Genomic DNA, 11,504 nt, shown 5'->3' on the forward strand with positions numbered 1-11,504 from the left:
CTTGTCCGATGAGTAAGACTGTTTTCACACAGCCACCTGAATTACTTTTTGGATGAGGCTTCTGATTCCCCCTCCTGCTGTGGAGCCCCATGGCTGGAGCCATGTGCTACCTGCTCCTCCTCACTGTCCTCCTTCTGCCTCTCTGCAGCTTTCACTGATTCTATCATCCCATTTGTGTGCACCCCACACAAAATAAATAAATACATTTTTTTTTACTTTTTAAAAATTATAATCAGAATGTACCAGCAATTTTTTATTATTTGAAGAGCCTTATATATTTGTTCATTATAAATGTTTTGTGGTTTTATTAATTAATTAATTTTGAGACAGGGTCTCATGATATAGTCCTGGTTAGCCTGGCCAGGAACTGTCTATATATACCAAACTGGCCTTGAACTTAGAGACATCTGCTTGCCTCTGCCTCCCCTGTGCCAGGATTAAAAGCATGTGCCACAATGCCCAGCTTATGCTCTTTTTATTAGCTATATATATACTTGATTATAAAACTATTTGTTGGAATTTCTTAGTTACCTGATGGTTAAATTTTAGAATCTTTTTTAAAAATTAAATAATTATTATTAAATAATAATTTTGTTCATTCTTTGAAAATTTCACAAACATATGACAATTTGGGGTTTTCTAGTCTATTTAATTTTATTTTATGTGTATGAGTGTTTTGCCTGCATGTTTGTAAGCGCACCTATGCATGCAGTGCCCACAGAGGCCAGAAAACGATGTCAAATCCTTGGAGCTGGAATTACAGATGATTGTTGGCCCCTGTGTGGGCACTGGGAACTGAATCCAGGACCTCTACAAAAGCAGCCTGTGTTCTTAATGGCTGAGCCATCTCTCCAGCCTCTCTATTTTTATAACATCCATTCCCTATTTCTTGCCTCCAGCTCTTCCCCTTGGGAATTGCCCCAAATGTCTTCCTCCCAACTTCATGTCCTCTTTTTCATTGTTGTTCTTGTCCTACAAAGTCCAGCTAGCACTGCCCTTTTGTTGGGATCAAACCCAATGTCTCACACATGCCAGCAAGTGCTTTACCACAGAACTGTGGCCCCAGCCCGAATCTGCTTTTAAATGGCCTTGTTCACCTAATTGGTTTTGCTGCTTAAAACAATAGAATTGATATACCATATCAGTGCTATCAAAGTCTAGAGTGAAACTATATTAACCTGAAAAATATTAAATTTAGATTACCTACCATCATCTCCCACAATCTAATTGCAATCCTCCTTCTTTTGAGAAATAACTTCTACACTCAATCTAGTGAAACCAGCATGCCCCTAATCAGTGTGTGCATGTGTGTGCATATGTGTATATGTGTTTATGTTTGTATGTGTGTGCATATGTGTGTGTATGTGTGTGTGTATTGTATATATTATATATATCCCTGTGCCCCAAACTCTACCAGTTAGAAACTTTTTCATATAGAATGACTTTTAGCATTTAAACATTTATTATAAAATAAGACCCAGATACAGAAAATCATACAAAACAAATATACGGTTGAGTGCATTATTATAAGGCAAATACCCCTGAAAACATTATTCACCTTAAGAACATTTCCAACTGCTTCAGCAGCTTTCATTTTAATCAGTCCAAAGGCGAGTTCTTCCTGCAAGAATAATCATCTCAGGTTTCTACCAGAAAGAAAATGATAGCCACAGCTGTGACATGGGTATTCTAGGGTTTAGAGAGATACCTTGTACTCTAATTTTGTTGTAAATGCTCTTCAGATAGCTTTGCTGTCTACCTGGTCACTCTAATTTATATAAGGATTCAAGAAATGTCAAAAACTTTGCTGTTACTCTTGACACTTTCTCTTCAGAACTCCTGAAATTTGAATCTTGAGTAAACTAAGGGTCTTAAAAGCAGTTGGAATATCTTCACCTCAGTGGAGGTGTTCTAACTAACATTTTACTGATAAAGCACTCCTATGTTTTTTTTTTTAATACCTACAGTTGCCCTGGTCATCAAAGCCCTCTGATAAGCATCTTTTTACAGAGCCTGGAAATTGTCACCAACATCCTTACAAAAATAATTGGATACATTTTAAAATCAGTGCTCTTTTTGAGCTCATTAGATAACTGATCCTTTCAAGCAAAGGCCTGTCCTCAAATCTGCAGTGACATACACTTTCACAGCAGCTAGTGTTTGCTAACCTGTAGGTGCCACTACATACGTACAGCTACAGGAACACTTAAAAGTGGAGTCTTGAGTGTGACTTGCCTACCAATCACCAGCCACTGTGTTTTTAGCCCCAACAAAAAGGTGCTAAAATTCATACATTTATTTTAGGCCTCCACACTTGCACAGGCTTTCTGAGAATCTTATCAAGCAAGAAAAATTCCTTCTTAGGCCTAGCTGGGTGAAGAGAACAATATCTACAAACCACACCCACATTCTGCTCTATAATGAGTCTACATTCCAGGAAAGCTCTTGCTAGAGCATTATTCTGACAATTTATCCCAGGTTGGGGATACAAATTCTTTCTTACTCCAGTCCGATGCTGCCCTCCTGTCTCATGCTGGTCACAGTCAACTGAGGAAAAACTTAGGCAACAGACTGGGAACACTCCTCTAAGAACACATAAGGAGGAAATAAAAGTTATGCCTTCGAAGAAAGGACAAAAACACATGAAGGCCACAGGCCCAAGGCACTACCCGCTAAAACAACAGAGCTGTATCAGAAGATTATAAAGTGCACTTCTTACCACAGACCCTACCACTAGCCAGCAGAACTGCTGTATAACAACAGTACTTTATAGCTGAAAGGGCTAAAAGACAGACTCTGTTTATGGAATACACACACACACACACACACACACACACACACACATGATTTTTTCCTTAAGTGTGATGACAAAAGAAAAATCAGGACTAGAGAAATTCAAAGCTGCTAGTACCAAAAATTACAAAAAACATCAGGTGGCTCATCTGGCAAGATTAACATTACATCCTCCTGCTAAAGACCTATTTGTTTCAGTCTCTATTACTGTCTTTAACATGAAATCACATGGCATGATACAAAACAAGAAAATATCCAACATGAAAAGATAGAGTATCTGTCACAGTAAAATTCAAAAATATCACAAATGTTGAAATCGTAAGAGAGGGGGTTTACAATCTATGTTAAGGGCACTAGTACTAAAAGTACACAAATACAAAATGCTACGGTGCTGTAAGCAGTGAATGGAACCCTCATAAAGGAGCTAAAGGAAGTGCTAGAAATAATAGTAAGGCACGAGGGATGAAGAATGCCTTCAGTGAGTTTCCCTGGTATAGATTAATATGGCCAGTAAAAGAATCAGTGAATCTGGACATCTTCCATTGAAGCTTTCCAAAGAGTAAGAAGAATGAAAAAAGGCAGAAAATTCAAGAACTGTAGAACTATAGCAAAAATTTTCCACATGTAAAATGTAATAACGGAAAGAAAAAACAGAGCAGGAGAAGTATTTGAAGTCGTAATTGCCAATAACCAATAATTTTCCTGAATTGAAGACTGACACCAAAAGACAGATTCAGAGATCTCAAGAAACACCACACAATGTAAGCATTAAAAAGAGTCTCTATCTGGAGCCAATGCTGAGGCAAGCATTCTATTTTATTATCAGTAGAATCAGGTTTCTTTTTCTTCTGTTCACCCTTTCACTAAGGTTGTAGACATTACATAGAGTGACTCTGGTTCACACAAGTCTTTGTTTTCATATTCTCTTTTGCAGAGTATCTCTGAGCTACTATGACTCATATAGTTGGCCAAGAACATAATAGCTTGAAATTTTTCCTATCTTCTTGATCGTATGTTCCTCATTTAGTCTTGACTTCACTGTTTCCCTTAGTTTACTGGAGGATCACTCAGAAATTTAAAATAAATTCTTGTGATGGCTAATCTTCATTGTCAGTTTGACTGGATTGGAATCACCTAGGGGACGTACCGCTGGCATGTTTGTGAGGATGTTTCCAGAGAGGTTTAGCTGAGAAGACTCACTCTGAACATGGATGAATACTGGTAGGCTGGGACTCTGAACAGGATAGGAGAAGGAAGCCAGCTGAGCACCAGCATTCATGTCCTTCTGCTTCCTGACACTGGGCACAATGTGACCACCTTTCTCACATTCCTGTCACCACTCTCTGCCATACCTTCCCTGTTATGATAGAACATACCCTCAGACTGTAAGCCAAAATAAATCCTTTAAGTGGCTTTTGTCACAGCAATGAGAAGAAAAATTAGTAACAGTGTGATGCTTTAATTGTCAATGTGACATAACCTAGAATTACCTAGAAAAAGAGTCTTAGTGAGGGACTGCCTACATTGGGTTGGTCAGTGGACATGTCTATGGGGAACTGTTTTAATTAAGTTAATTGATGTGGGAATCACCAGTCTGCTATGCACTATTCCTTAGGCAAGGGATCCTGAACTGTATAAGAGTGGAGAAATATTATAACGATTGAAAACCATGAGCAATGAAAAAGAAATAGTGAGCCAGTTATGGTGGCTCATTGCTATAATCACAACATTTTGGGAAGCTGAGGCAAGAGGACTGCTGAGTTTAGGGTCAGCCTGGGTTACAGAGTAAGAGGGCCCCTGTCTCAATAACTCACTCAATAACTCAGTAACTCAATAAACAAATAAATAAGAAAAAAGATAATTGAAATTAATCAGAAAAAATTAAAGACTAAAAATGAAAATGTAATAAATTAATTTTAAAACTCAAATGGTAAAAAAAGAAATTACTTATTATGATTAAGGAATGGACTTTAAAACTGAACAATATTTAGGGAGGCAAATAAGTCTAAAATACTAAAGAATAGGTAAGAAAAGTTTAAAATTTTTAAAATTAAATGTCAAATTAAAAATTCACAGCTACATTATAGTGACTTTGCAGAATAATAAAGTCAAGAAGAAAGTCTTGAAAGCAACTAGAAAGAAAAGATAGATTACACACAAGAGAGACACAGGTAAACTAATAGCTAATTGCTTAGTCAGAATAAGGAGAGCCAGGGCCTAGTGGAATCTTACAATGGAACAACGTTCTGAAAAGGGAAATTAAATAAGAAAACTGTCAAAAATTTAAAAACAAAGGTAAAAACTTAAAAAAAGGAAAAACCAGATAGAAGTTGTCACCATAAGACCTTCACTGGGGAAACACAAAAAGAATGTATTTGTGGAGGAAGGCGTGTGATGCCAAGATGCACTTCTCAAAAAGGTTTGGAACAGTACATGAATTGTCTGCACAACCACATCAGGTGAGAACTGCATTTATTTCTCACAAGCTTGGCTGTAAGTTTATACATATTTGATTTTCTTCAATATTTAAAAACCTTCTGTCAATAAGAACTTGATACAAATACACAGATACATCTTAAATTTTTAAATGTTACATGTAGGTAAATACAATAGGCGAATATTCCAAATTTTCCATAGTCCAGGAGACTTCCTTTTAGTTAGCAAGTACATTTCTGAGACAGCTTGCTCTACATGAATCAGAAAGCAGAGAAAAACAGTCAGATCACCAGAAAGAACAGATGTTGCAAGTGGAAGAAAACACAGACAGATGGTTGAATCTGTTAGATCGCACTGACCCAATGTGATGGCAAGTGAGGACGTTAGTTGTTTGAAGCCTGCATATAGTGAAATGGGGAGAAATTATTCACTATTTACAGATGAATTTCACCATTATTCTCTATGCAATGAACTACTAGGTTATTTGAATGGTGTTTCCCTGAATGAAACAAAAGAATTATTTGGCATTTTCCCTTACCCACTTTATTTTCACATTTCCAGAAAAACTATCTTTATTAGACCCATTTATCCTCACGATTTTGTAAATGGTTTTTACACTGGTTCAAAGATTAAGGAATAGAAAAATGTTGGTTACTAAAAATTCAGACAATAACTTGTGATGGTGACTCTTCATTATTAACTTGATGGGATTTAGAATTGCCATAAAAACACATCTCTGAGTGAATCTATGAGTATGTTTCCAGAAAGGTTTCACAGAGCAGTGACGATCCAATCTGAATTGTGGGTGGCATCATCCCATGGACTACAGTGCACAACAAAATAAAAAGGAGAAAGTGTTGAATACCAGTATTCATCCTCTCGGCTTCCTGTCAGCAGGTGCAACATGACCAGCTGACTCACACATCCTGTTGCCATGACATCTAGGACTTTGTGGACTACACCCTCAAGCTGTGAGTCTTCTGTGGCTTTTGCCAGGTATTTTGTCAAAACAATAAGAAAAGTAACTAACATACAAGTCCTCATTATTTTAATTAATAGTAGATGTATTTCAATCATTATTTAAAAAAAAAAAAAACATGAGGAGCTGGAGAGATGACTCAATAGTCAAAAGCTCTGGCTGCTCTTGCATAGGACCTGGGTTTGATTCCCAGCATCCACATGGCAGCTAACAATCATCTGTAACTCCAGTTCTAGGGAAGCTGAGCCCTTTTCTGACATTCACAAGTATTGCATGACACAGGTATACTTACATACATGCAGGCAATACACTGATACACATAAAATTAAAAAATAAAATATTTTTTAAAACATGAAAACTGCTTCATCTAAAGTTCACTGCCGCATTATGGAAGACAATAGTTTCTCCCATCCATATCTTAGTTTAACAAGTAATGTCTTTCAATATCTTCTCTAGGAATATTTGACCTTAAGAGCCAAAATTATTGCTGGCTGCATTTATCTCAGCTAGATATCAAGAGAACAACCTCAGTACTACTGTTACACTATACTATTTCTAGTTGGTGTCCCTCAAATGTTGCACTCTTAAAAGAATTATTCTTAAGCAGAATGAAATACGAATTAGTAGAATCATATTCATTCACAGAGGAAAACTTCTGAAGATCATTTATATCATGGTGGCATACCTCAGTTTTATTTGGAGGATAATCTGCTACCTGTTTGGGGTAAAAATAAAAATTAGACCCCCTACTTCAGAATATAGACATATAGAAATCAAAACTATCATGTGGCTAGGGAACAGCTCAGTGGTAAGAGTGCTTGCTAATTGTTAGCTTTACTCTGTTGCTGTAATAAACATCATGACCAAATGAAAACTGGGGCGGAAAGGATTCATTTCTGTTTATAAATTAAAGTCCATCATTGAGGAAAACCAAGGCAGCACTCAAGGTAGGAACCTGAATGCAGAGATCATAGAGGGATGCTGCTTACTGGCTGCTTCCTCTGACTTGCTCTGTCACCTCTTTATACAGCCCAGGGACGGCACTACCCACAGTGGGCTGGGCCTCCTATATCAATTAGCATGCAAGAAAATGTTCCATAGATATGTTCACAGGCCAATCCAGTACAGGAAATTCCTCAACTGAGATTTCTGCTTCTCAGGTATGTCTAGGCTTGTCTTAGGTTGACAACAAAACTAAACAGCATACTGTACAAGCATGATGACCTGGGTTCAAATTCCCATCACCCACATAAAAGCTAGGCATGGCCAAGTATGTCAGTAACTCCAGCTCCAGGGGGCAGAGACAGGAGCTCACTATCCAGCAAGCCTAGCCAAAATAGTAAAAAGGGTTCAGTGAAAGTGATGACACCAATGAAGGCACCAATGTTTTTCTCTGGCCTCCACATGCATAAAGCTGGGTAACGCCCCCCTCCCCACACCAGTGTGTATACAACACACACACACACACACACACACACACACACACACACACACACCATAGCACATCAGGTGTTTTCCTCTATTGCTCTCAACACCTTTTGTTGTTGTTGTTTAGTGTTCTCCTTTTTTTGAGATAAGGCCTATCACTGAACCTGGAGTTCACCAATTGGACAAGGCTAGACGCCAAACAAGCCCCCGATGTTCTCTTGTTTCAGCCTCCCCAGCACTGCGATTACAAGCATGTATTGTTCTGTCTGGCTTTTTACATGGTTCCTGGGAATCCAAACTGAGGTCCTCATGCTTGTGTGGCAAGCACTTTACTAACAGCCACCTCCCCAGCCCCAGAAATCTCTAATGCTTGGGTCTATATAAGTATATTCATAATCAAGCCCTCTTTTGTCTTTTTAGTGTAATGTGCATGCATACTTTATGTCCTATAGAAATTTGTGAATTTTCATAGATAAGAATCATGTATTTCACCTCTATAACCCCATAGTGCATAATAAGTATTCATGGTATAAATGTTTAGTTTCTTGTTTCCTGTAACACTGATTTATTGGGAGCCAAGTACTGAGATGATGTATAATCTTCCTTTGTCACCATCAACCCTTGCCCAGATCACCACCCTGTACACAAATGGTGTATGGTTCCTTTCTCGTTTCTTGGTCTTTTTGAGACAAGGTCTTTCTGTAGCCCCAGTTGGCCTGGAACTCACTATGTAGACCAGGCTGGCCTTGAACTCACAGAGGTCCACCTGCCTCTACTCCCAGCATGGTGGTGCATGCTGTGATTAAAGGCATGCACCACCACGCCCGGCCTATGGTTCCCTTCTTTATCTACACTTAAGTATACAACTGTGAGACATGATCTGAGCTGTCTTTAAAGGTTGCAGTGTAGAGTATAAGGAAGGATGAATAGAAGAATTAAAGAGGCTATTTCAGGGGCTGGAGAGATGGCTCAGCAGGTAAGAGCATGTATACTCTCTTAGAGGACCCGAGTTCAGACCCCAGCATCCACATTGAGCAGCTCACAACTGCCTATAATTCCAGCTCCAGGGGATCCAACACCCTCTTCTTGACTCCAAGGCCACCTACATTCATGTATGCACAAATGTATATGCATGCACACATGTATACACATAATTAAAATAAATACTTTTTTTTAAAGGAGGCTAAGGATTTGGAGCTAGGATTCACAGATGAGAGAGAACATATGTCGCTGAATCTGGGTTACTTGAATTAGTATAAAAGTTTCTGGTTTTATCCATTTACCTGCAAATTTCACGATTTCATTTTTCTTTACAGATGATGCAAATGTACCACATTTTCATTATCTCTTCATCAATTGGGGGGCATTTAGGTTGTTTCCATTTCCTAGCTGTTGTGAAAAGAGAAGCAACAAACATGGTTGAGCAAGTATCTCTGTAGTAGGATATCAGTCCTTTGAGTATATGCCAAGGAGGAGTTATCTGGGTCATACGGTAGACCTAGTTTTAGTTTTTAAAAAGTTCTCCACACTGATTTCCATAGTGGTTGTACCAGTTTGGAATCCTGCCAGCATTGAATGAGAGTTTCCCTTTCCCCACATCCTTACCAGTATTTGTGGTCATTTGTTTTCTTGATCTTAGCTGCTCTAACTGGGGTAAGATGAAATCTTAATGTATTTTTAATTTGGGGCTGAAGTGATAGCTCAGCACATAAGAGCACTGGCTGCTCTTCCAGAGGACCTGGGTTTGATTCACAGCACCCACATGGTGGCTAACAGCCATCTTTAACTCCAGTTCTGGAAGCTGACACCATCTTCTGGCCTCCATGGGCATTTCACAACACATGTACACTTACATATATTCAGGCAAAATACTAATATGCGTAAAACAAAAATAAAATGAAAAAAATGTATTTCTAATTTGCATTTCCCTACCTACTAAGAATGTTGAACACTTCTAAGTTATTTCCTAGCCATTTTTATTTCTTCTTTTGAGAACTCTGTTTAGATCTGTAGACCATTTTTTAATTGGGTCATATGTTTTCTTGATTCTTTGTTTTTCTTAGTTCTTTGTATATTCTAGAAATTAATCTTCTATTAGATGTGTATCTGGCAAAGATTCTCTCCCACTCTGAGGGCTTCCTCTTCACTAATTGGTTGGTTCCTTTGCTGTACAGAAGCTTTTTAGCTTAATGAGGTTCCATTTGTCCACTGTTGGCCTTAATTCCTGAGCAAATGAAGTCAAATTTAACAAGTCCTTTCCTGTACCTATATCTTGTAACCCTGGGAGCCATGAAAATGGAAGGGAACCATGGAGGAAGAGGGGGAAAAGGAGCTCAAGAGAGGGGGCCAGTAGGACACATGTGTTATCAATGGGGAAATGAGGAAAACGGGGGGCACTTTAACTGGAGAGGGAGGAGGAAGGACTATACAGGGCAGAGAGGGGAGAGAGAAATAAATAATACTTATGTGTTGAGAACAGCTAAAGGGAAATGTATTTAATAAGCCAACTGAAAAATATTCCTATAATATAAATGTGAGTGCATGTGTATAGCTAAAGGCTATAAAAGAAAAATCACAATGCCAGGCAAGGGAAATCTTCTATCCAGTTGTTGATCAGGATAGTTCAAGACACACCCAAAATAATACAGGCTATTGCCACAGTCCTTGACTGCCTCCCAGAACTTGAAGGTAGGATCCTACTGATGAAGACAGGGCATATTTCACACATGTCTTGAGGCAACTGATCCGGAACTGACCTGAAAGTCTCTTCCCCAAAGACCAGCTCTCACAGTATCTTTTGATACTATGAAAGTTAATGAGGCAGAAAACCAATCAATAGTCCTACCCAACTATAAAGCCTACTAACCACAACGATGACTGACCCAGCAAATTATCTCTATTGGTACAGTAGTGGCACTTTTATCTTAGAGGTAATCAACAGCTGTCTAAATGGATGTAAGGCCCACCCAGTGAGAGAGAGCTCATGCATGATACTGTAAACATAGCCTAGCACACATGGCTGGAGAGATTATAGATACTAAAGAAAAACCTACTTCTGCCACTTCACTAGACCAATGTAATTTCTTACTATTTTCTAAATATGTATCCTTATATTTAGAGACAAGTATACTTTTCACCACTCTTCAAAGAAGCTTCTTTTGACAACAAATGGAGACAATTACAAATTTCCACAACTGGTCAAACATAGAGAATAAGTAACTGTAATGTTCTTAGCTCTAAGTGACACATCTATAATGCAATCTCTGCACCTAAGGCTCAGGGAACATCTCAGAAGAGGTGGTAGAAAGGATGTAAGCCATGGACTGGAGATATGGCTCAGTGGTTAAGAGCACTGGCTTCTCTTCCAGGGGACCCAGGTTCAGTTCCCACCACTCACAAGACAGCTAGCAACCATCCACTACTCCAGTTCCAGGGGATCTGATGCCCTCTTCTGGCCTCAGGAATTTCACAACTCAGGTGCACTTACATATGTGCAGACAATACCCTCATACACATAAAATAAAACATTTTTAAAAAATATTAAAAAAAAGAACCTAAGCCAGAGGAACAAGACACCTGTTGCTAGTTAAAGCAATCTAGACAGGATAGGGAAGTGACACCAATGAAATCTCCATAGTATGGTAGTCTAACAAGATCTGGAAAATGACAAAACCAGTTGGCATGCCAAGGTGGATGGGGGAAATTTCATGAGATCCCACATCAAGAGGAAGAGCTACAGGCCCTCAATGAAGGCTGAGGGAGGGAGAGTCAGTTTTCTCCAGGGACGAGCTCCCTGAGAGGTTATCCAATCCCAAGTGGGCAGGCCCAAACACAGGAACACATTAGCACTACTAAATGAACTCAATGT

The 11,504-nt window shown here is 38.8% G+C and overlaps 1 protein-coding gene and 1 long non-coding RNA gene across 2 annotated transcripts in view; both read right to left on the minus strand.

The window, feature by feature from the left end:
• Nucleotides 1-11,504, minus strand: part of LOC103731666 — a 151,636-nt gene that overhangs the window by 83,493 nt on the left and 56,639 nt on the right. The window lies entirely within an intron of this gene.
• Nucleotides 5,219-8,931, minus strand: LOC115066765. Its single transcript, XR_003849034.1, has 3 exons — nucleotides 8,920-8,931; nucleotides 6,894-6,923; nucleotides 5,219-5,627 (listed from the first exon to the last, which is right to left on the minus strand). It is a non-coding gene; the product is annotated as an uncharacterized LOC115066765 (long non-coding RNA).

Source organism: Nannospalax galili, unplaced genomic scaffold (assembly GCF_000622305.1).
Source record: "Nannospalax galili isolate Female #2095 unplaced genomic scaffold, S.galili_v1.0 scaffold74, whole genome shotgun sequence".
NCBI classification, from domain to species: Eukaryota; Metazoa; Chordata; class Mammalia; order Rodentia; family Spalacidae; genus Nannospalax; species Nannospalax galili.